Here is a 26841-nt window from a genome sequence, read left to right on the forward strand (position 1 = left end):
AGCAAGATGCGGCATGTACGCATAAGTAAATATATACACAAATTTATTTTGAACAATGAAGATTTTAGCGCTGTCACGTTAAAATCTGCATTGTTCCCATTAGGTGGTGTTAGTCTGGAAGGCAGTGTTTAGACAATGGAAGCATTCGCTCCGCAGTTTCGTTGTTTTATAGACTACGAAGAGCTCTACATATCATTTGTTAAGCCGTGTTAAGACTACAGTCGCACTTATCCTAAATATTGCAATAACGGCATTTAACGCAATGGCTGAAGCATCTGTTACATGGCTAAGAACCGGCTTTTGACATTCAGTACTTAGGTTAGATGCGTTTTTTAGGACTGGCCAATCAGCGCTACCGGACAACTGGGAAATGCAGTTTTTAATACGGCGCAGATTAGCAAACGAGTTCCAGCAGAGGTGCTAGCAGAACTACGGGCCACTACGCAGCAGTGTCGGATGGCACCTCCGGCTCGCCTGTTTTTTAATCGAGGTATATGAAGGTCGCGGCCGCCCCGTGACCGGTAGATGTGAGTGCAAACTGCTTCGCGCTTTGGCGGCGTCGTAACAGTCGCATCTGTGTCTGTCCTAAATTTAACGGGCATTGCAAGATTAACGCCCTGGCTGGTTGCTAATGTTGGGTACTTGCCGCTCAATACGACAATAGTCTGAACAAACTAGTTGCGTTTTATATGTTTACGTTTACAATCCACGCGATCGGATTGAACCATACGTAGTCTGAACGCAACTTTAGGTGTCAGTTACGCAAAGCAGGAGGAGACGTGACATCTTCTTTTCGCACTCACTCCAAATCTCTCTGGAAGAGCAGGTGCCGCACCTCACACACCTCTTCTCAAACTCTTTGAGTAAACAAGTTCTTTCTGCATTGTGACAGTGGCAGCAGTGGCAGTGCCAGATGTGACGCTCCGCGTCGCGAAATTCAGTGCTCTCTGTCCAGCGTGGAGAATTTCGCTCGCCAGGTAATAAAACGCCATGCTGCGCTGAAAGACGAGTGGTCAGGTTCCGATTTGCTAAGGGCATTTCGCAAGATATGCGTTTGGCGGCACTTAGCGTGGTGGGAATACCCCTGCAAGACTCAGTACGAAGATGAAAAGAAGGCTGCTCCGTCTGTCGGCGGCATCGAACTGAGAAAGAACGTGACGTCATGCCAGTCGCTACAAGATCGCCAAAGTATCCGCTTAATCTCAAGGCCACCTGCTGCGGACACCCTGTTGCTCACAGTGCTATGGCCCCCAAATTGGTAACAAAAAGAAGAAAGAAAAAAACTACTTAGTCTACACCGCATCTGGACCTGTGGACCCCTCCCTGTGCATCGTAAGCGATGCAATGGCGGGGCGTCACCGTTCACGCGTGTTGCTGCGTTTCAATGAGGCGGCAACAATGCGCTTCTCCCCCACCATACAGCGGCACAGTCGAGAGCCCCCGCCCTCTACGTCAAGCTTTCTCCCCATGAATGACCGTTTCAGTCGTCTTTATTGGTTCCCCCTACGCCACAGCATTTCGGGCTTCGATCTGCCGTAACGGCCGGTGGCGCCTGAAAAAGAGCATATAACACATGAAAAACACATTCGCACCCCGCAAGTTATTTTACTGAGTATTCTTTTTATGGTCTTCACTTGATCTGCTTCCTTTTTTAGGCTATTTTTGTGATCTGCTCTGAATATCTGTTGCAGTTATGCTAAAGGAGTTCTCTTATTCTTCATTGCGGGCTAGGTTACTCGATGCCGTGAGACGAGGAATGCAGAAGAGTGAGTCACTAGTTCTGCCTGCAATTGGCTCCTACTTGGCAGGGGGTACTCGTACTTAAAAAAAAAGCGGGAAAATGAAGGGAAGCTCGAAGTTACACAGTTACGATAGTATCGGCTGGGCGCGTCATATGCGATGATACTAAATGATACGATGATACGGTTGTCCTGCCATCGTTTCCTTGGGGGTCTCACTTACACCGAATTTTTTTCTATTCCATTTGTTGGTTTCTTTATAGATGTTTGTCAAGAGATATTGGGGCTGATAAACGGACTCTGCAATCTTAAACCTCGTGCATTTATGAATTACATACGAAAAATTAATGTCGCGTTCTGTGGTTCTTCAATTCATCAGCACCATGCACACGTAATAGGTTATACTCAGAACAAGTGCGAAGAAAACCAAGTAATCACTAATTCCTTAGTCTTTCACCAAGGAAATGTTCACAAAATTGTGGGAAATGTAAACAGGATTTTATTCATCTCTGCCTTTCTCAGCTTCGCCAGACACACCAAATGAATAAAAAAGCACATTGCAAACGGGAAAATGAGTGGAAATTGAGTGTTCTATGAGTCAATAACTTCAGGTCATAGTAATTTGACTGCGAACGTAAGTCAACATGCAACGGTGTCCGGACGCAAGCGCAACCGCATACGTGTGCAACTTGTAACTTCGCAAATGGCGACAGCAAGCCAGGCACCCGCATAGGTTGCTGAGCGCCAGAAGCCTACATAGGGACTGAAGTCTCCGTAATATGCAGTAGCGAGCCGTAGGAAATGCCTGCTGTTGACTCCTACGTCCTAAGAGGTCAGAAAAGTTGTTGCGCATGCACTAAAAATATTCTCGAAACCTGTGCACCTTGCTCTCAAGGTGAAAGCTGTCGCATTTCTTTCGTAACTTCCCGGCGGAATGACCAGCTCTCTAAGCTTGTTTCTCGTTCGTTCAGTAAAGTAGGCGGTCCGGCACCATCCTCATCGCCGACGCGCTGACAGGCAGGTCAGCGAAGGGGCTCTCACCGTTAAGGTCTCCTTTATTGCTGGCGGCCCTCCGCAACGTCAAGCCAGTGGCGCTGTTCCACCGGGCACAGTGAGCAATGCCCAGCGATGCGCGAAATAGACGGGTGGGTGGTGAACTACACGTAGCTTTATTCATTGTCCCATCGACCGCCACCCCTCCCCTCGCACTACTTCATGGGGAAGCCAACCCTGCCCTGAAGTCGAGCTTGTGCGAGGTTCCCTAGAGGAATGGACGCCTGGTTTGGCCGTTCTTGCGTCATGCGCACACTATTCGCCGTTCCCGTGCTTTTGCATATGCCTAGTATTTCTTATATTTCTGTTTCTTTCTTCTTCTGGCAAAGCTTCCAGCGGTGACGTTAGAAGCTCCATTTCTACTCGATCACCTCCTGTGGCTGGTTTCCTGGTTTCAAACTTAATTTCTTTAGTGTGCCAGGCGGAATTCCACCTTTGGCTGCGTTTATCTGGAAGAAAGAGAAGTTCCGAACGAGCAATCGCAAAACAATCTTATACTAGAATTCTTCATAAGAGCAAATTCCAACCCTTTTTGATTCTGGGACAAGAAGCATTGTACCGCTGTTTTTTTTTCTTTTCTTGCTTTGCGGTGGCGCATGAATAAAAAGAAAACGGCCCTTACAATATTTTACAAAAAGAAGTATTCAGCACCACAGCACTCGGGGCGCAACTAGCACGCTCAAACTTGTTACCTGGTTCGCATAATGGGCGTTCACATTAGGAGAACCATTCGGTATGCAAAAATTATGTACACTGTACATTCGCAAAAATTTCCGCATATATAATGAAGAATCCAAGTTATCGCGCGTGTTGTGAAACTTGTTTTCATTATGCGATGCTTTGAAACCACAGGACACGGCAGCTGTAGCGTCCTGTGTGGCAGGTCTATATCTACGACCAAGGCATTTTTTCACCTTCGGCCGCACGTTATTCTGTGCAATGTGTAGGCCGAAGAAATTGGTCATGAAGCATCTGAATGTTAATGAGTCATGTTATTCGGCTTTGCAGGAAAACGAAAACTTATGTTGGGTTGACGTAATGTGAGCGAGAAGATGCACTTCCAGCAGTATTTGCAACGTCTACATTCAGGCTCACTCAGATGTTCTTTTTTGTTGTTATTTTAATATGATAATATATCGCTTGCCCTGTCTTATCCTACAGTAAAGTTAACATTTGTGCAAGGTTAGTCTGCAGCTTGTCTGATGGTGGCCCATAATATGCAACTTCCAGATCGGCACTTCAATCGGTGTGGCCTTCCATTGCTACTACTCCAATGGCAGGAGCTTGCGCGAGTGTAGCAAGCTACCGGGAAAGAAGCTCTCGGATTTACAAGACTAAACTAGCGGAAATAAGATATACAGTCCGATCAAGACAAGACGTAATCTTGGATTGTAGCGCGAAGTGACACAGACAGAGACTCCTGCCCACACAGCCTACAACAAAGTTTTTCACGACAGGTAGATAGGCTCGAGAAGGCTTGTTATCCTGTTCAGTTATTATCACTAAGCTGCGAAAAAAATTTGAAAAGGGTAAAACGTGCTGCTAAGAAACAAGAAAAACAGAAAAAGCACAAAAAGGTTTGCTGTCGGGCCCTATGTACATAGGCTGTCACACGATCTAGAGAACGGGGCTAATAGATATGACGTGAATACAGTTTTCTCGGCTCCCCCGCAAATTGCCTATCATGTGTCCTATGATAAATAGGAAACTTGAACAGGGTCACAAATGAATAAAAAATGATTGCGGCATCAGGCATGTGTAGACTTTAGTGCCTTGGAATACTGGTATAGCTTATCCGATTCCACTAATGTGACGGAAAAATTACATCCGACACAGCGGAAGGTGTATCATTATCAGACTAAAAGAACAAAACCAATCACTTATCAACCCTAATGCTTCCCATCTGCAGCGGTGTTGCAGCAGTGTTGCAACGGTGGCGTAGAGGTAAAACACCCGCCTCGCGTGCAAGAGGTCCGTGGTTCGAATCCCGGTGACGGCAATTTGCCACCAGATTAAAAAAAAAAAAAATCCGCGTGCTGATAAAATTGCACAAACAGGCCTGGAGTGTCGCCTGATCCCGGTGACCAGAACCGGTAACGCACTCCCTCACCAGAGCAGGATTGGCCACCCTGGTGCAGTACTTCGCCACAACCTCCTATATGAACACAACAATCAAACCCCGGCCCTCAGTCCCCAGCAGCTGCGAAGCAACTGACCACGGCGGCGGTCAGACCTGCAACGCAGCAGAGGGTGCTAAGAATCACTGGCTCCGGACAGGCCGCCAATGGAATATGAACCTGGCAACGTTTACCGCTAGAACGTTATCTAGTGAGGCGAGTCTTGCAGTGCTATTGGAGGAATTAGAGGGCACTAAAAGGCATATAATAGGGCTCAGTGAAGTTAGGAGGCCAAAAGAAGCATATACAGTGCTAAAAAGGGGGCACGTCCTGTGCTACAAGGGCTTAGCGGAGAGAAGAGAACTAGGAGTCGAATTCCTGATTAATAAGAATATAGCTGGTAACATACAGGAATTCTGTAGCATTAACGAGAGGGTGGGAGGTCTTGTTGTGAAACTTAATAAGAGATACAAAATGAAGATTGTAGAAGTCTGCGCCCATGGAGGCATGACTATCAGGGTGTAGACGAGCCGTATGTAAAAATACTGAAAGATATCTATAGCGGCTCCACAGCCACCGTAGTCCTCCATAAAGCAAGCAACCAAATCCCAATAAAGAAAGGCGTCAGGCAGGGAAATACGATCTCTCCAATGCTATTCACAGCATGTTTACAGGAGGTATTCAGAGACCTGGATTGGGAAGAATTGGGGATAAAAGTTAATGGAGAGTACCTTAGTAACTTGCGATTCGCTGATGATATTGCCTTGCTTAGTAACTCAGGGGACCAATTGCAATGCATGCTCACTGACCTGGAGAGGCAAAGCAGAAGAGTGGGTCTAAATATTAATCTGCAGAAAACTAAAGTAATGTTTAACAGTCTCGGAAGAGGAACAGCAATTTACAATAGGCAGCGAGGCACTGGAAGTCGTAGGGGAATACATCTACTTGGGGCAGGTAGTGACGGCGGATCCGGATCATGAGACGGAAATCATTAGGAGAATAAGAATGGGCTGGGGTGCTTTTGGCAGGCATTCTCAGATCATGAACAGCAGGTTGCCATTATCGCCCAAGAGAAAAGTATATAATAGCTGTGTCTTACCAGTACTCACCTACGGGACAGAAACCTGGAGGCTTACGAAAAGAGCTCTACTCAAATTGAGGACGACGCAACGAGCTATGGAAAGAAGAATGATAGGTGTAACGTTAAGGGATAAGAAAAGAGCAGATTGTGTGAGGGAACAAACGCGAGTTAATGACATCTTAGTTGAAATCAAGAAAAAGAAATGGGCATGGGCAGGACATGTAATGAGGAGGGAAGATAACCGATGGTCATTAAGGGTTACGGACTGGATCCCAAGGGAAGGGAAGCGTAGCAGGGGGCGGCCGAAAGTTAGGTGTGCGGATGAGATTAAGAAGTTTGCAGAGATGGCGTGGCCAGAATTAGTACATGACCGGGGTTGTTGGAGAAATATGGGAGAGGCCTTTGCCCTGCAGATGGCGTAACCAGGCTGATGATGATGATGATGAATGTCGCATTGTTGCAATTGCGGTTTTAAACTTTTATTTGAACACTAAAAAATCCTTGCAAGACACAAATGCCAAGCCGCATGCTAAATAGGTTAGGCATTTCCCATTAACAGCTTAGGAGACACTTGCGTTGGCGACGCATCAATATCTCTGTTAGAAAGCGAATTCCAATATCTTCTCAGCACGTGTGTTAATCTCAAGTACTGTCTTTGGTTTTTGGCTTGCCTCACTGTTATGTTTCACTGATGCATTTCGACCTTGTCACGTTCTCATGCTGCGGTATTTGCAAACACTTATTTATACGTTCATAGTTTCAATAAAGATTTAGTTGAGAGCATTCGTCCTGTCTGCTCCTAGTATCTGCCTTTGTCGCTTTGCGCTACAATCCAAGATTATATTATCGTAACAACTCTCCCAACTTTCTATCCTTTTGCAAGACAAGACGACAGGACACACTCTTCATTGATGCGTGTCTGCTCCCGTTTGCGGAATGCTCGCAGTTTCACACAAAACCAATCATCCGAACTGTTCATTCATCAGGCTTACTTAAATTACATTGCGGGCATGTCATCATTTCGACGGCAATGCTTTGGTCTTCCCTTAACCTATTTTAATAGTCTCGATATTGCGCTCGCTGTCTCATTCTCACGTCTACATCGCACTCGCTGTCTTAGCGTTGTACCTTCCATCTCGGCAGTGGAATGAAATTCTTGACTTCCTCGTAATTTTCTTTTCTCCTGCATACCTACAGAGCCAGATTTTTTTTGTGTGAAAGCTTGATTGAAGTTCGCAGGCTTGGCACGTTGTATGATGGTCATGGCCATGACTTTAAAGGCAGCTCGCGGGGAATTTAACGGTAAGCTTATCTGCGCGGTGCAGAATCGGTACGGTATAGATATTGTGGCATAGTGGAAGGGTCGATCATAAAGATTATAATGATTATAAAGACATAGACTCGTCTGTACGTCAATCTAGGCGCAACGTCGCCATAGCGCTTATTTCCAGAGCAATCTCTCCGCTAAACAGGCGCAAAATATACTCATGGTATAATAACAGCAACCGAAGGAGCTTTAGACAGAGATTTAGTGTTTTTCGCTTTTATATTCTTGTTGTAAAGAAAGGGCAAAGGTCTACAAAATTTACTTGTGCATTTCGTGCTGACTAAAGCAGTTTTCCCTTGTCTAGCCACCCTGAGGGGGCTCCCGCCGCTTTTTCGCTTCATGTATGCCCAGACAGCGGAAGTTGAGCGTCACGCCATGGCGGCGCTTTCTTCTGTGCGAAATTCATCGAGGAAAATGTTACATGCATCCCGGCCTTCATTGTGCGTGCAGGGACCACTGTTTATTCCACAGAAGGTGCGACGTCATACTGAAGAGGCAATGCTAAAGCGATATCGAACCAGGCGAAAATTGAGAGGTGCTTACAAAATTTAGAGAACAGTACTGTCTGTAAAAATGACTAAAATATCAATTCTTTCTATTTAATAGTTGCATTCTGGTTTTAGTGACGGCAACAAAATATGCAACAATTTAGAAAGTCCGCATTATGTGGTCGCTAAACATTTTTTTGATAAACGTTGTTAAGGATGTAATATTGTGCAATCACAAAATAACACGAGGCGCCATTGTAATCGAAGAAAGGCCGAGATTTCAGTCACACAAACATCCCAGTTTTTACGCTAAAGAAGGCAAAGAGAAAAGGCGGAAGGGAAAGAAGAAAAGAGTGAGTGATTGGGGGGGACCACTGTGTGCAGGCGGAATGATGCACGAGAGGGCTATAAACAGTCACGCATGCCGGTACACTTCAGGGACTGCACTAGCGCACGAAAAGCTTTTTGCTACAGCAATGGATACGGCCAAGGTAAAGTTTGCATGTGTTGAAAAGCCTGCTCACGCCAAGACGCTGCGCTCCCCCTTCTCTCGCACACATAAGAAACCGACCATCTCACGTAGCCGACGAAATTCGCCGGTTACGAGTAGCGTGCGGATGGCGCGCTGATGAAGGTTCCATACTACACGTGCTACAGCAGCCGGTAAACTTTTCCCGCATTTAAACCGTCTGTGTAGATTGCCGACAGCTTTGGCGCAGCGCACAAATGCTGAAGATCGCATCACCGCTTACGTTCTACCAGGAGGCATGCAGGAACATAACACTACAGTTGTTTGCCCGCAAACGTACTCACTGGAACGCTGAATGCAGCCTAGCAAAAAACATACTCGCAAAAGAACATTTCCAACACAAGGAGATGCTAACACTTCACCTTCGTTCACGTGGAAAGCAGTGCTTGCACCAGCATTTTTTGCTTCTTGGAGACGCCGGCTCTTCGCAATCGCCTCGTACATGTAGTATGTACAAGTATGTACGTACGTGTAGTATGTACAAGTAGAAACCCCTTGCAAGTGATCTTGCACGCGACAGCGACAGCACTACAAGCGAGGCGATGGCTGTCGCGTTCACTCGTCGTCTGCAAGCCGAACGCCACGCGAGCGACGGCTTTGAGCGACGGTTTCCCGGTATGAGCTAGGGCAGCAATATACGCGCCGAAACTAGCGTGACGCATGCTTTATCAATTTAAGTTGGTGTATTTTACTGAAGAAGGAGCACAAAATATTTCTGAAGGTCTTGCACTAGGTTCTTATTCTTGCACGCGTAAAATTCAGTAGTTTGCTCATTCCGTGCGACAAACCGTAGTATTTGAGTTATGTACATCCAGTTTCGGCTTCGCAGAATTGGCTAGTCGCTCATGGCATTTCCGGGGGACGAGCGACGAGTTCTAGATTTCTAGAAACAAGTGATCGAGCGACAACACCAAGAGATCTGTTCAAGCGACGGCCCGTTTTGTCGCTCGAAGCCGTCGCCCGTGACCGTCGAGCGCAATATCGCTCTCGTAGAGTTTGGACTTAACGCCGAACTCCTCAGAGAAACGCAAGCTCTCGAAAATTTCCATGACCCTCTCAGCAAAACACCACCAAACTATTTTGCACCGTGATTCGTTTGTAGCGGCAGCAGTCGGTCCGGATGAACAACATTGTTGACGTCACGAGGCGCCCGACCAATCACAGGCGTAAACGACGCGCGCGAGCTGGGCGTGTCTGCTGCTGCACTTTTCGTCGAAATAAAATAGTTTTGCACTCTCTTCCGCTCAATTTCGATGCGATATTCGAATTCAGAGGGGTGAAAACCACGGCGTACTGCTCTTCACTAATTTTTTCTGGAAAAGCTTTCAGCTTCCCTTTAAGGAACAGGCTACTTCTTTAGCCCAGCGCAATGATAGATAGCGAGCATGAGCGGCATTCTTTCCAAAGGCACACTGTGAAGAAAGGAAATGGCCGTGTATATATTCAGGCTTGTTTGGCGTAGAGTCCTGCTTTAACTTCTCATATTATCGCCATCGCAGCGGTTCCTAAACGGCGAACACATTTGCTTATTGCCATTACACTCATAAAATAAGTCATACCTTTGCGTGGTGTAAACTCCACTGATCGGTTTATTCTTTTTATCAGACTGGCGATGTCGAACAAGGTCTGTACCAGCTCAGTTCCGCACACGACCGCATGGCAAAGGCACGACTTTGTACGGTAATGAGAGATGGTGGATGGAAAAGGAATGATAGAGACATACCGACAGACAGGATTGCTACGGAGAAGTCTTGCGTCCAATAAATAGGAGTGATGAGCACCTAAAGAGCAGCACTGCAGAGATGCCGACTGTACCCACAGCGCAGAGGAAGATGATTTCGTGTTGTGTCTTGTTCACTCAGGAATTGCTTCTGTTACGCAGGAGGATAGGAAGCCGTAACAAGACAGTGAAAAGACGGCTCAGTAACGTAAGTGTGTGTATACAATGGCAAGAGAGGCCTTACAATAGCTGCGTTCCTTTCATCAGCGTCACTTGTATGGATTATGTCACTACTTAATGCGGATGCCTTAGAAGTGGTCCTTCAACTGCTGCCTCGAGTTCTTATCGATGTGATGTTTATTCGGTGCTCAAATGGTGTGGAAGCCCTGTAACAGTTCGTCATGGTGAGGAATGCCTCATATTGGGCTTCTCACATAACTGTGTAAACACGGCTTCACCGGCTGCAATGAAATATTATACATAATATCTAGATTATATATCTTTGGTTGACACGTAGACGTGACAGGTAAATTCAGCGTCACGTAGACGTGGCGCCTGACGCAGAGAGAATGTTGCACATTCGCCACGAAGGTCATGAGTGGTGGAGCAGGCTAAGACTGCCAGGGTTAGTTCCAGTAGATAAACATAAATACCCCGGAAAGTGGATGGGAAATTGGCACCGCAGTAGCTCACTTAGTAAAAACATAGCACGCGTACTGCGAATACCTGGGTTCGTATATGAAGTGCGGCGGGTTGTCACTTCATTCACTTTCACTTCCATTTATTTATCATTTCTACATTTCAGGTAGGAACTACATTTCCCCCATCCTTTGTCATTGTTGGCTTCTCATGATATGACTAACAAAAATCGCGCCCTCTTGGTTTCCACACACACACACAAACACACACACATGTATATATATATATATATATATATATATATATATATATATATATATATATATCAGGAACGTACCCAAGGAGGGGCCCGTCCCCCACTTCCCACACACGTTCCTAAAGAGCCGCCACATCACTGTCGAAACTGGACAGCTATTCGGCGGTTGCCATTTCGTTGTATTTGTCACTCCTTTTCGATGGGTGTAGTTATCAGCATCTCCTGGAGTGTGAAGGCCAGTTTACACACCAATTCGGTGCCCACGCGAGTAACTCCGGATGTATTCAGCCGTCACCGTCTTTTGCATGGTCACGCGCATTACTGTTGCTTCGTTAGTTCAACCTTCTTTGTTTAGACAGGATCCAGGAAGTTGGAAGTCAGGATCTGCAATAAAGTGCGTTGCTGTTTCAGTTATTGTTGCTGCACGGCTTACAGCAACCTTCTGTACATACATGTTTCAACTGGAACCGCACTACATTTTATGGCACCTTCCCAGTATGTGTCCTTGAGAGTATTGTGCTGCAAAAGGCTTCCAGCAACCTGATAGGGAGGGCTCACTGACCAGCGTTAACGGAAATTGGTTATTTACATTCTAATCAGTCAATGTTGGCAATATTTGTGATAACGCTCATTAAAACTCAGTTGCGATTGGTATAAAGCTTGTTCAGCAGAAATCAGTACTTCAACTCAGTTTCTCCATACTTAATGTTCACCGTAGTCCGTGTCACCGCGTATAATCACCTCTGCGGTTTTGCTATTTTTTCACCCAGGTCGTTGACACAAGGCACCTTGAAGCAATCACTATAGATGACAGGATGCTTCAAAAAAGCTGTACCTAATAAAATAAGCTGGTATATGCTTGATAATTTTAGGAATAAATGTGTTGCATGCCCTGCAACATATTTATTTGCTGCAAACCATGTGGAAAGAAAGTTTTCTGCGAACTGCAAATAATTTCATGCCATCATCAAATTATAGTGTGATTTCCAATAATTATACTTTGCACAAGTGGAAAGCACATCTAAATAGACGGAACATTTCAGAATAACTTTCCATCCCTGAATGCAGCATTGCCGCATGAAAAATAAATATATGCAGCCCGCAACACCCACATTCTGGGAATAATACGTGTAGAGCTGGGAGAAGAGAAGCTGATACATAACAGTTAGTGCAAATGTCATGATTGCTTTATTTGCATTTACTAAATAAGGTAACTCAAAGTTTTTCCTTCACAAGCAAAATATACATCGTGATTTCCTCTGCTTTTTTTCTTCACCGCCATGAAGCAATAATGAAAAGACATTTTAGCACAGCACCACGTGGCAGCACAAATTTTCACAGCAGCATTAGGAACGGTGCAAATGGACAGATATCTTGAATATTTGCGGACAATATGTTTAATTACAAATACATTGAACTTTAGACTGTCATAAGGAAGACGATCTCATCCCTCTTGCGAGTGCAATAATGTCTGTTTGCTGTAAGTACGTCAATTGGTAATTCTCACATCTCTAGGCCATTTTCGTGACAGCCCTTTCATCAAGCATGAGCAACAAGACACTCCCACGACAACCTGAAGGACAATATCATCCACTGTTCATTTTTAGAAGGCGTGACCTTGATAGGTCGGACATGCCTGTTTCCTGGGAGAGCTCAGCGCCGGATATATGCGAGTATCTGTAGGAGAGGGAAATTGGAAGGAAGTAAGAGGGAACTTGCCCTCCTTCTTCCATGAAGAACGGCAATTCGGAATAAAGTAGGAATAAAGCTTGTTATTCCTACCCCTTCTCTTACATTGCCTTACATATGCATTAAAGCTCTTTACATATGGTAAAATCTTGGTGGCTGTGCTTCTTGCGCAGAAGCCTACATACCAAGTCCTTTATTCTTTTTTCTGAAGTGTTATTGGAATTAGAGAGCACAGCCAAGATCTGGAACCCGGTGATAGCGTGTTTGACATTTATGAATAACATTCTTTCACATTCTTGGCAATTACCAGAACGCCCGACTTGCACTCGGCGCCGCTGTGCATTCCTCTTCGGTGTAATAATCATGCCTCATCAAAGGTTTGCATCCCCACTTTCAATCTCCCTGTGCGTATTCGCAGATTGCAGCTCGCTAGGTTAGGTCGACCTCTCCTGCTTCCTTCAAATAAGTTCTCTTTCTTCAATGCATTGAAAAGAATATTAGTGAGGAAGGCTTGGTTAACACTTTGAAGATGAGTTCCCTGTCTGCTGACCGTATTCGCGGCAACTACAAGGCAAATTCCTGTGCCTCGATAACAATGCAGCTCTTTTCCACTGCTGTCTCCTTTCATCTGGAATTCTCTCGATGCATCTACGAAGAGGGTTCAACCAAGTTCTGCGGAATATTCAAGATATTTATGAAAACTCTTGAAGGCTGGCCGTAGGAAAGATCACTCTAGGAAAGAGACGTGGTCCGACTTCCCGATTAAGCGGAGGCCACATATGGGGGCTCCTTCCAAATTTCGGGTAAGAGTTATGCTTGGGCAACACGGGCCAGGCGCACAGCTCAAGCACGCAAATACGGCCTTTTGTTGGACAAATTTACATGCACTTGCTGCATTTCGTTCCTCAGCGCCGGTCATTCACCTTTTTCTTTTTTCTTCTCTTTTTCACTTCTATGCGCGCAGTTTTATGGCAGTGCTGGCCAGTCAATACGTCTCCACTTCTAGGGTACGTCCGCTCTTTACAGATTTGTTAGCAATATATTATTCCAATGATTACGCAACTTACAACGGCAGTATATTAGGTGATGTGTGAGATGAGGAAATTTTAAGCAATGGTTCGTGGTCAGCTGACGGAATAGACGGGTAATGAAAGATCGCATTAGGGGGCTTGGATCGTGCAGGTTCGAGGCAAAGGTGACAATGGCAACAATGTTAGTGATGTGATCTTAGCAAACTTCCTTTTTTTCGAGAACAAGATAACTAAGTTTATGGCGGTCAAGCTGTAGGACCAGTGCTTCAAGACCAGTGAAGTAATGCTTCAAGACCAGCAAGTTTGCATCCAGCTGCAAGATAAAATAAACAGCGAACTACAGTTAATATTACACAGTATGCGATCAGTGTCAGAGTCATGTGAGCTTCGGTGAGGTCATTTTAGTGTCAATATAGTAACCTTTCTGTGGCTATGTTTACTTCTATGTTAACTGTTATTTCCATACTTCAAGTAGCCGTCTGTAATGTTTTGAAGAGTTAATCGAAATACATCACCGAGCTAGCATGAAACTCTGACAGCTTTAATGCCTTTTCCCGCAAACATCTGCATATTATTGACAACAATTTAGGGCACGTTGGCATGAATTAAAATATTTGCGGGTACGTTCCAAAGAGAACAAGTGTACATGAAGAAAAGTCAAGAAAACGATGGCGTCTTGCAGCATTCAAACATCATGAGGCAGAATATACCTAAGCAGTCAGTACACGTAATGATTTATTCGGAACATTGCTAGTCTTTAGAGTCATAGAAGTTTCGCGTTACATGTATGTAAAAACGGTTTCACAGCTATTGTAACATGTGACTGTATACGTCAACAATCCACCATCGTCTGTGGCTGACTACCTAACTCCAAAATTTTACTACATGGGGGAACACTACAGAGGAACTGTAAGCGATATTCTGCTGCATTCTCAAAGTTTCGTTTTTGTGGTGACATCAGTACATACTACGTGAAGGGTGTGATTATGCAAGTTCACAGCCTGCTGTAGGGTAACAGTTGAATGCAGGCTACATACTGCCCGTAAAGCGAGCGGAGCCGCACCGGGATTTTAGAAAAGCAGGAAATAAGTATTTGATCTTTCAGCCCTCGTGGTTTCAGTTTTCGTGACGTACAGAAAGTTTCAAACGTGAATAGAACGGAAGTAAAGCAGAAACAATTGACTTAGTGAAACACATGCATTATACATACCCTGTCCACCATATATCCTCACAAACTTACTTAGGGACATAAAACTGTAGAAAACACCACTAACGACCCCATTGTAATAGAAAAACTGCATGACACCACAGCCCCTCTACACGAATGCTCCCTAATGATGCGGTTGTGAGGGGTTCCTACCGACAATCCTTTCAGTGAGAAGGAGAGTGAATAGATGGACATATAACTAGAGCAGCAACCACACTGAACGTAAAGATTCAAAGTTGCAACTATGGGAGTGTTGCTACTGTACTAAAACACCAATAAGGCCCAGCCCACACACGTAGTTCACCTATCCAGGAAAACCACTGCAGTGTGCGGCACTTTGTCGACGTCTGTAGCTGCAGGCTTTCTCTCTCCTGAGCGACCGCTCGCAATGAGCGGCTGAGTTTTTCGGGGTTTCCCAAAAGGCACACTCGCACTCTCCTAAGAATTACCGCACGTCGCGACAGTCTGAGAAGAATTCAGCAGAAGACCTACAGCTCTCTTTTCGCGAAGTGCTACGTGTCGAGGACTCACAGAAGCAGTGAGGTAATTGCAGTTTGCGGGGACAATACGGGCGAAACGCGCGAGTTTCCCGTGCTCCAAGTGGCTCAGCGGATACGCGACGAGGTAAGGCGGGCAACTGAAAGAGCGCGCGCAGTCGTCGCGGGAAAAAAAAAAAAGAAAATTCGCTGTAATCGCAATCCCCACTCTCGTTACGCACCCACCCTTGTTCAACACATTTAGGAAGCAAGCTAACTCCGATAAGTGTCTCAACCAAGAACACGAGCGCCAACTACGCCGCGCTCGGGACATGAGCGGGTGCATATCGAAAGGGAGAAGTAGAGAGGCGCGCTGTATAGTCACAGGCTCGCGTTAGTGCAACGGCGGTTCAGAATGCGAGCGCTTGAACGGACGGTTGCTGGCTCACCGGGAAGAGAGTGCTTTTGTTGTTCAGCTGGTCGCCTTTTCGCTGTCTTTACTAAACACTGCTCAACGGACGGTAGCGGCAATTTATAGAGTTTCCTAAACATATAGGCGGTGTGTTGAACAAATTTTCGCTTGGAGCCACGAGAAGTGTTTTGTTCGTAAAAGTTAATTCATCAACTTCGTGCGTGCTCGGCGTATGGACACATATAACCACAGATCAAGTCTTGTGTGTATGGCACTATTAGTTTTCCACGACCTTTATGAGAGAGATTCTCATCTATTTGCCTTGTGCCGAATTTCGTACGAACTTAGCAGTGATTGATGAAGCAATTAGGGTATCCATTTACGCTAAATCGCGGTAATTATCTATTAGGTATATAGCGTTTAACTTGATTTGTAACGTCTTAAAAACCGTTAATTACCTGAAGATTTAAGGCTTGTGTGGCAGCCACTAACGGGGGCCTCCGCTTGCTCGTGTCTTCGTCGGCGATTACCAAGTGGTGGATGCCTGGTCTGCCTCCCTACAAACAACGTCGGTGAACTTCCCTAAAAGAACGACATCCTTCTTCTTGGTTGTGACGATGTCGAATTCAAGTGTGCAAAGCAGTAGGCTACATTTGTAGCAGTAATACATCCATTATAAATTTGTGAATTGTAACACACCTTAAGCAGTCTCACATCACATGTGTTGCAGTGGTTGTTTCATGGATATTGTACATTCGCGCTCATTTTCTCATCACCAAAGAAGCGATGACGCTTGCGTGGTGAGGTTGTTGTATTTGCTCGTTTCGTTGGAAATGACTACAAATTAGGCTATGTTGCAGAAGAAGGAAACGCAGCCTCAAGGAAAGGAGGGCAGCTGATGCCGCGATGGATCAAGAACTGTTAATCAACAACTATACAGGGTTTCGCAGCTAACTTTAGCCAGATTTTTAAAAAAATGCGAATGCCACGTAGCTGGACTGAACCAAGGTAATGTTGTTTGCAGTCGCTTGGATATAATCAAATTGTTATTATTTTCATTCTGCCTAATTAGATAAAATTTATTTATTATTTAATGAACTTCTCAAATATCTTCATTGCGTGAAATGTGTCAACGAGAAACTTCCAGCGCAACATGAAAAACTCCCAATACAGATTGCTGTTCCTCAGTATGTGCTACGTAAAGGTGTTTTCGCGAGCGTGAAAGAAACCCGTGAACACACACAGAAAGCTTCTTCCCGAGTTTTCCACGTCGATTTTCAATGCTTTCTTACACAATTTCATGTATATATCACAATGAAGTTGTGGATTAATAAATTAAAACTAATTGTCTAATTAGGTGGATCTCCAAGTGATGCATTGTTTAACTCTGGCTAAAGTTAGCTGGGGCATCCTGTATACAGGCCCTGCCGTTCTGTCTGGCCATAATAAAAAAGAAAAAAAAAATATGGCAGAACATACCTCACGAAGGCTGTCAAAGGCAAAAATATTAGCATTCGAGCAACGGTGCGAAACATCGTATTCCTGAAGTCGCATTTAAATAACATGTGTAGGGGTAATTCAGAGATTTTCATTGCTTCGGCTAAACGCGGCATACACCCGTACCGTTTTACTTTGCTTATGACACCCGTTTGCAAAAGTCGGCCATGACTATGGCGGCATGATGAGGACTGTATGACGCAGACGCAGCTGTTGCAACGGAACGACGAAAAAGGAATGACGTCGACGAAACCACAAAAAGGTACAACGACGACGGCTCAATACAATGAGATGTCAATTTCCAAATGACGAAGATAGCACAACGACGACAGCGTGACGATGACGACACAGAGACAATGAGAGGACGAAGAATGTGTGACAATGACGGCGTGACAATAGCGATATAACAACACCCAGGGGCCGTATAACGTGAAACTATTCCAATATGTTTTTATTCCAATTTCCTGACGTCAAATTTGCGTAACCACCGACGCAAGCATTGGGCGGCCACCCGCAGGGTTGTTTGGACAGACCAATCAAACGCTCTCCTAGTTCAGAGTAGGTCAATTTTTTGCTTGAAGAACGAATAACGTTGCCTACACTGAGTGGCTTGTCCTAGCTAATTGTCTCACAAGGGGCGAGAAGCACGCTCAAGTGGAGTGGAGAGGGATTCGATAGGGCCAAGCCACTGCATGCACTGAAAATCGATAACCGGATGAAGAGGATGGTGCCGGCGTCTGCGATTAGTCCACTTTCCCTCACTTAGCTTGCGGTGGCTCGTCGACTATCGCGGCGGCATGCAACGGAAGCTTAAGAATGACGCTAAAACGGATCCTCAGTAAGGAAGAGTTAGCAGAACGAGGTCGTAAACATGGCGAAAGTGCTAGAAAACGTTACTAGGTCACGCAAAAAGTTTTATTACAGGCAAAGGAACCCATGCTATTCGACAGGTGCGCGTAGCCAGTGCCTGAGCGATCGGCGGCAGCCATCTTTTATTCCTTTCGGAACGGGCCTGCCTGCGGCCATTCAGAAGAAAATTCAGTTTTTTTTTCGGCATGTTAATGCATCTTTATCGCGTACGCGTCACTTTGACGCGCGGAGTTTTTCCGGTTTTGTGACGTCGCGTGAGAGGCAGGTGAAGTGGGCACAGCCCTAAAATTTTGACCAATAGCCGAGGGGTAATGGCGAAAAGGCGTCGAATCAGAAATAACTATTTTTCTTTTGTTCGGCGAAATCATGCATAATCAGTGTGTACGCGTCATGACAGATTGGGTGCTATCGCTGTTTTCGTGATGTCGCGTGACAGACAGGTGAAATGGGGGTGGTCCAAAAACGTTTTTGACCAATTGCGAGGGCTAATTGCAGAATTCGAATAGAAAAGTTTGGAATAGTTTTACGTTATAGCGCCCCTGATGAAGAAGCTGGAAATACAACGATGGCATCGCCACGAATGCATGTCGATGATTGACAATTGGCGCATGATAGCTCCTGGCTACGAACGACGCGATGACCACGGTGACATCGCAAGGGCTGCCTAATCCCTTTTGAATTGCAACATGATTACACTAGAATGACGTCAATAGGACAGTGACTATGGCATATGGTATGATGACGATAGCATGACGCAATGCTATGACGCTTTAATTTTTCTTTATATAGCGAGTACAATACTTGCGCATGTGTATTACCCCCTTTACTATGCACCCATTCCTGTAACAATCCCGTTCATGGCGTTCACAGGATTCTAATATAAAGAAGTTATCGAAATGATGACGGTGGTCAAACGACAGCGGGACCATGGAGATATGACGACAACTGTACAGCAGCGACTATGCGGGCACAATGGCTCACGATGATGCCATGGCGAGAGTCCGATGTCAAAGCTAGAATGACGACGATTGTGTCAGCATCACGACGAGAGTATGGAAAACTACGTGACGACGACGCAATGACGATGATGGCATAAGGAAGGCATCAGCACAATGCGATGTCAACGGGTGTAGGCGGACCATGGCGAGACGACGACGGCATGACGAGGGTAGAATGAAAGCCAGAGTAACAATGATGGCTGCGACCAAGACGGCCGTGACGGGTGTCTGACCGTGACGGCATGAGGAGGGTGGCTTAATTAAATTTAATTAGGACAGTCTATTTCTCCCGTTCTCATTCTCTTATTAGGACAGTACCATCAGAATGTTATGACGAAGATTAGTGTCAAGGGAATGACGAAGGTGTTATGAATATAATGGTATAAAAACATTGCGATGACATTAGTGAAGTGAGGCTAATAGTAAAACGACAACTTGACGACGACGACTTGAAGACAATATTACGATGACAATGACGTGCATAAGGTGGCTGACGAAGTTAGAATAACCAAAATGTAACGACCATATGTGCACAATGACGGCGGTGTGACCAGGAATAAACGACGAGCGTATGACGATGAGAATTTGACGATGACCGAATGGGAAGTGTCGGATGGCAAAGCTAGAAGACGATAATAAAATCACTATGACAGCATCCCGGCCGCAAGCAGAGACTTAGTCTCGCGAGCTATTAGAGAACTTAGACCGCTGGGTAGAAGGTTTGATGGCCACAGCAGCATAAGAGTCAGATTCCGCAGCTGGAATGACGATGAATGATAAACGGCGAAACACAGCGCACACGAAGCTATCAGTACTCGCCGTCTGTCCCCATGGCAGATGGCTCTCAAGATAGGCTGCGCCATATGCAGCAGCCGCTGTAGTAGAATCCTTCCTTCGCCTCCCGCAGTGCCTTGTACGTAATGGAAGACGGCGCCCTTCCGTGCCGCTTTCTTCCCTTGAGCGCGCGATATTTACTTGCAAGCTTTCACTCGCACAGGCAGCACAGTGCGCGTGGCAAGCATGTAATCGCCCCTAGAACATATACGGAACATCGCGGCCACGATGAAGGCTGTAATGCACCTGCAGTGTCCACATAATGGATAACGCAATAAAAATAGATTACAGTATTTTCACTTTATACCTGCCCAGGGTTGATCGTGGCATCCTGGGTCTGCAATGAGGAATGCATACCGGTGAAAGTTCCTGATTTGTCCGAGGAGTCACGGATTCCGACCGGTTATACCGATTTGATCGAGGTGGCCATATATCTCCCGAAAAACTGCTCATTGTCTAACTGCACAACTAATTGTAACTAAGAAAAAGAAACTAAATATTCATAAAACAATATTACAATTAAAACGCGTCATACAGCCACAAATGCGTCAGCCTTACCCGCAGGCAGCTAGCCGTAGTCACATTTAAATCGTACACTGTAAAATAATTTACACCTTAAGAAGTGGAAAGGGTGTAAATGTGTCTATAACTCACACCCTTAGGGTGTTCGTTATATAGATAACACCCTAAGGGTGTGAGATATAGAGAGATTTACACCCTTTTTCACATTTAGGGTGTAAATTATTTTACAGTGTTGTCTTTCGTGCGCAGCCAGGGTAGGACGAACTCAGTTCACTTCATATCAAAAGATGCGTTGAGGAGTAAGCGTGTATTAAGCGTGAAACCGGTTCTAGAAGTCAGCTGCGCCGTGGTGCAACTATGCTGTGCGGTCAAACATAGTAAAAGTACAAATGGGCCACTTTTGTGAGAGGACATATATGTTCAATTATTCCTTAATTGTAAAAGTGCGCACACACCGTCTCCCATCACAGTACGATCGCCGAAATCTCCTATAATTTCACTAGCAGCCGTTCATTGTTTTTTTTTTCTGACGTTGCTGTGACCTGGAAAAAAGCAAGTTTTTTTGTCACAGGCAATTTCTTTCCCGCTTGGCGAATCTCCTGACTTTCGAGGTCCCCGAGTTCACATGTATGCACATGGTAACCCCAAAATTATGTTACCACGTCGATTCGTCCACATAATTTGAGAACATTTTCCGCTATGATCGTGAGAGTCGGTGTCAGAATATGTGTTTCGATAGTAGTGCCACAGATGTTTTCGGCTTTACAGGAAAGCATGCGCCGTGCCACCGCTCGACCCACCCCTTCTGTAATCTAGTACGCTATAGCTACAAAGCGCGCTTCTAATATACGCTTCGTGTCGGTTTAGTCTTTGTTTCGTCTGGACGTTTAAGTGCGCTCCCATATTCCATAGTCCATTATTCCACCAAAATTCTTATTGTTCTTATTATTCTTATTTTATTATTATTTTTTGTTATTATTATTCTTATTTTTAATAATTCTTATTCTTAACTGCTTAAAATTCAAATTTTAGCTGTTACAAATTGCTCCAAAATACAATTTAGTGTACTCCAAACAGCAATATTGCGTGCTCCAAAATGCTCCGAAACACAATTTCACTTGCTCCCAAAATTGCTCCAAAATGAGTGTGGGCAGTCCCAGCCCTGGAGATGTTTAACAAACGTGACTTCAGAAATAAGATGCGTCGCTACTATACTCGAATGGTAGTCGCACAACCTTCGACAGTCATCGTGAAATGAGTTGTCTCGTATGATTTAACGTCATATTTCCTGGCATGCTCTAACGTAAAGCTATTCCAGTCTGCCTCTATTTCATTTCGACCGCCAGCCCCCTGCCCCCCCGATATGTGGAATATTTTCGTACTACAACCTTTTTGCCTGTCTGTCGCGCGACGTCACGGAAACTACGGCAACTTATCTCAGAGGACGTGCACATAAAGACTATGTATAGGTATGATGAGGACGAACAAAAGAAACAAACTTATTTTCCCATTGTACGCCTTTTTCCACCGTAGCCCTTTATTAACGGTCTAAACATTTTCAGGCAAGCCTAGTTAGCTTTTTTGTCACGCGACCCCTTGGAAACTACGGAAAATCATTAACTGAGAGGACGTGCAGGCACTGATTAAGCATAATGAGGACAAACAAAAGAAACAAAGTTATTCTCCCGTTGCATTGGATTGGATAGACTTCATTAAATGTCCATCAGGACACCCGTCAGCGCGCAGCGGGTGTCTCCCACGCACGGACCGACAGGTAGTACATGGCGGCCGCTTCGCGGCCTTGCTGGACCTTGCTGGACCTTGCGCGGCCTTGCTGGAATATAGGTGGTTTTGTAGTGACGGGCTTCCTAGGGTCTTCTCCCACTTGTCCGACGTAGAGTCGGGACGAGCGTTTCTACACTGCAAGAGCACGCACGCGAATGTCACCGTGACCCCGCATAAGGGGCACGCATCGTCGGGGTAGACGTCCGGGTAGACGATGTGTAACGTGGCGCGGTCTGTTTAGTTTGGGGTGCGGAGGCGGAAAGAAACGTCGTCCTAGGTAAAGGTATTTACTGATTTCGTCGCGCGTTACTCGGGCGTCCCTGTTCACCTCCAACTCGTCGACACGCGGTTTCCAGGGGGTGACGACGCTGTCGGTAAGCGCACGTGTAGCGTCGTGGGCTGCCTCATTGAGGTTTGCTGGGGCGCCGGGGATCCGACCCAGGTGGGCGGGAAACCAGATGACGGTGTGGTGCTTGAGGGTGCTTGGATCAGCGTCGTAGCTCACCCTTATCGTTCAAAACCTTTTTAGGCAGCGCCTACTTTGCCTTTCTATCACACGACATCACAAAGCCACGAGCGTTCATGACGTCCAAGTTACCTGTACACAGTAAACCTGCATTAATATACCGTACAAAACTAGTGTTTCTTTTTCAGAAAAGTTGTATACGGCTAGCCGATCTGTCCGTCTGTCTGTCGCCCGTACGCCGAGAACACCTCCGATGCAACACCACACGCATGTACAAAAAGAGAGAGAGAAAAGAGAGGCGCGCAATTGATTGCACTAGTAGTGATGTCGTTGCTCTCCGTTGCAGCCGGACGCGCGTGCCCAGCAGTTTCTCTCGGGCTCCGAAATGTGTAGACCACGCGTCATACGTACTCCCCAGGAGCAAGCAGCTTTGGATCAGCAGAGCTCGGAACGAGCTCGTCTACGCCGTGCTGATGCTTCAGCCGGGCACTACAACAGGTTCATGCAGCCGAGAGCAAGCAGCAACTGTGTCCCGAGTTCCTTGCAGTCTACCAAGCAGTCCATTAATAAACCATCGAGATTAACCGAATGGTAAACACGTACCGTGGTCCCTGGTTCCAGCTTCGCTGGTTAACAATCTGTACGGAGTGCTTGGGTGGAAATTTTCCTTTAGAATAGCTGCAGACTACCCCATTCCGAAAGGCATAAACATGGGCTGCCCGCCTATCGCTCTGGCACTGGCTACATGGTGCTGCCGAAGAAATAGGCTTTTTTTCCAGGACGGGTGCAGCTTATGGGGTCTTGGAGTGAGGACTCCGCCCACGTCCAGGGCCGGGGAAGAACCCTGCGGTTTCCCTTTATTTTACGTTATTGTTGTCTCTATCTCTTCACGGATAATACAAATTCTTTGGTGGCAGTATAGTGTTATTGAGCCGCATCGAGGACAATGCTCCGCCAACTGTTCTTCGTTGAGGACGCCATTCAGTGCCGTTTTAAGCGCCCCATTGTACGCCATCGCAATGATAGACAAGTCACAGAAAGGGAGGAAAGGGGAAGCGGACCAATCGCAAACACCGGCACCACACTCTCTCACTTGGTTATCTAGGTTTACGGCGCTAGCGCGGCCTACCGAAATCCTCGCCACTTCACGCTCCTCGTTTCTTATCAGTTAATCAGACAATAAAAATATGTCAAGGTAGGCAATGTTATTCGCTTTAAAAGCAAACAAAAGTGACCTTCTATAAACGAAGGGACCCTTTGATTGAACTATTTGCCAGCCGTGGTTCCATAGTTTCTTTGGATTTGCCTAGCTAAGCCCAAGAATGTCGAAAGTCACATACACACTAAACATTTTTACACCCTTATGGGTGTTAATAGGGGTGCTTTCGGCATTTACACCCATGCCCACACCCTTCTAGCACCCTTTTCGGCCAAAGCACCCTATCACAAGGGTGGATACCACACATAAGGTGTGACTTTGCTCACAGAAGGGTGTTAAATCGACGCCTGAAGGGTGCTGAACGTATTGATGCATAAATCTGAGTAACGTGTACACGTCCACGCATTGAGCAATGTGTGTATGTATTGCATTTTTAATGCGAAAGCGTTTCATGGCCTTTCAGGTAGGAAAGGTGGCGTACTCCGCAACAACAATCCACACGGGACCCTGCTCATGCCAATCTTGTCATTTACCTTGAAAGCATTGAGAAAGCATTCAGAACCGCGCCGCCCGTTTTATTATCTCAAATTATTCACTTCATTCTAGCGTCACGTCCATGAAAAGAACACTAGGTGAACCTGACCTTTGGTTACGTCGCAAATACTTTCGTCTCTGTCTTTTTCATAGAATATGCTAATTTAACCCTTCTCGTAAAGAAAATCTTTTCACCACACCAAGTTCTCGTCTCGCATCGACCATCAATACAAAATTGATGTGCCATTCTTCCTTTTTGCCAAGAACAGCCACTGAATGCAACCGCCTTCCCGCCTCCACAGTCTCAATTTGCGACACCACTAATTCAAGGTCGCCGTTCAAATTATCTTATGGTTTGATTTTCTATTTTTGCGCTGCATTGCAATTATTGCATATTTTCACCACTTCTTTCTGTTGTGCCTACTAGGCCTTGAATGTATATAATAAATAAATAAAATGTGAAGTCATTACCGTCTTGTATGACGTCAGTAGTGATACAGAAGGTAGTAAATACAACAACGTTAAGTATGAGCAATTATGGGTAAATAATGTGAAATAATGTGAATAAGGGTGGAATAAATTGCATTAAGGTTTGTACAAACTATAGCACGTTGGATTACGGGAGATTAAGGTAGAATTGTGAAGAACACGTGACAATGTATGAACTAACGTATCATGGTCACGTGACAATTGCAAGTGTAGATGCGTGAAGCGATTAAGTTTTCCCATTCCTAAGTGACTGTCGATATTTCTTCAAGGATTCTGATGTTACTGGCATGACGGCCACTCCAAAAATGTATCATCCAGAAAAAGAACGCCCTTTCACTTACAATTTCATTATCATTATTTTTCGTGCTCACAGGAATATTAACATGCAATTAAACACTTCTAGAAAAACTGCACAGAGCGAAAACACGAGAGCAACTTGCGCAATTCTGCACTAATATTTCGGTGCCCTTAATAGCCCAACAAAAAGTGGTGAAATGGAAGAAGCTGTTTGGATACATTGCTGAACAAACAGGGACGTGCTGTTGGACGAGCCTCTGCTGTACAATGGCATCAACGTACAATTTGCATGGTGAATCCATAAAGAAGACTTTAGAGGCGAGATCAGGTTGGAAATTCTCAAACCCGAATTTCTACGTACCTTGCCTAATTCATTCAGAGGTTTACTAAGCTACTGATCTGCTTTCTAAGTGCATCCTCAAATACAGCTTGTAAGGCTGAGCCTATATATTAAGGGCTGGTGTCGTCAAAGCTGTAATTTCTTATCCAGAGCATATGCACTTGCAAACGCAGTCTTCAGTCTCCTCATGAATGTTTACGCGTCGCTGTCGCACGACCAAGATGTGAGCGTCTTTATCGAGCCATGATATCGCTGAAACTACGCTATGACCTCGCAAAGTTGCTTCGTTCGGACGCAGTGAATAATCTAATCGCACCAGCAGAAGAGCGCCGATCGTCTCGCTCACGGTCCCGATTTGTGTACTGTACCCTCAGTGATGCAGCACAGACTGCGCCCCCCACCCCAAAATAAAATGCCTGGCACGAAACGTAGTAGCAACTACCCGCCTCACCGTTCTAGCTAGAGACCACAACGAAGCAGCAGCAAACAGGCGGCCATGCAGTGGCGTAGCTAGGTCGTCTGGCACCCGGGGCCCTTAGCTCTTCTGTCACCCCCCCCCCCGGGTGTAGTTGAGGAAGGCGGGGATGCCGACAATTTTCGGGTGTCTTCAGACGTATATGACACCCCCACCCCCCCCCCTATTGGCCCCGTGCACCCGGGGCCCACGGCCCCCCGGCCCCCCCTGTTGCTACGCCACTGCGGCCATGCGAGCAAGCAAACCTGTCAGAATAAACGTTCAATTTGCGCGGCCACCCCATGGCCAATGAAAAGCGACCGGAAGTGACGGGACGACACTGTACCCAACGGCTGTACCATCACTTCGGCGCGCGGCAGGACGGGAAGGCGGAAGCTGCGCCATCATGCTCGTTTTTGCGTGCGTTCGCGTTGCGCGCTGTGCGAAGTAATTTTAAACGTGTGATTAGTTTTGCGCGCGGGGTAGAAAAAGATGTGGCCCATGCTTTGTGTATTACTCGTGCCCCACTTCAAAGCAAAGCGTTCGTACGCACTGGAAGATGGATCCACGAAGGCTGAAACGAGAAGTTGCAACGTGCCCGGTCGGTAGTACTGGCAAGATGGGAACTTTCAGGCAAGTGCCCCTTTATTTGGTATTTGTTTTGTTCGCTTTAGAAATATCTCACTGTGATCTCGTAGCATAATTCATAATTCGCTAATGTAAGAGCAAGAGCAGCTGCACTCCTACTAGGGCAAGTTAACTACCTAGATCGCGTCCCGTGTGACTAATGTTTGTCAAATCTACATCGGGCGTGGTGCGCCTGCATAGTTCC

General features: G+C 45.8%; 1 long non-coding RNA gene across 2 annotated transcripts in view; it reads right to left on the reverse strand.

Annotated features, from left to right (window-relative positions):
• Nucleotides 1-2960: 2960 nt before the first annotated feature.
• The window catches only part of LOC135901882 (uncharacterized), an 80235-nt gene continuing 56354 nt past the window's right edge, over nucleotides 2961-26841 (reverse strand). The window contains exons 1-3 of one of the 2 annotated variants that reach the window (XR_010564298.1): nucleotides 16223-16319; nucleotides 11199-11333; nucleotides 2961-3241 (exon numbers count right to left, since the gene is read on the reverse strand). This is a non-coding gene — a long non-coding RNA (uncharacterized lncRNA). Of the gene's footprint in view, nucleotides 3242-11198; nucleotides 11334-16222; nucleotides 16320-26841 lie in introns of those variants that run through there. The other variant, XR_010564299.1, reaches the window with a different exon arrangement.

Source organism: Dermacentor albipictus, chromosome 2, assembly GCF_038994185.2.
Source record: "Dermacentor albipictus isolate Rhodes 1998 colony chromosome 2, USDA_Dalb.pri_finalv2, whole genome shotgun sequence".
NCBI classification, from domain to species: Eukaryota; Metazoa; Arthropoda; class Arachnida; order Ixodida; family Ixodidae; genus Dermacentor; species Dermacentor albipictus.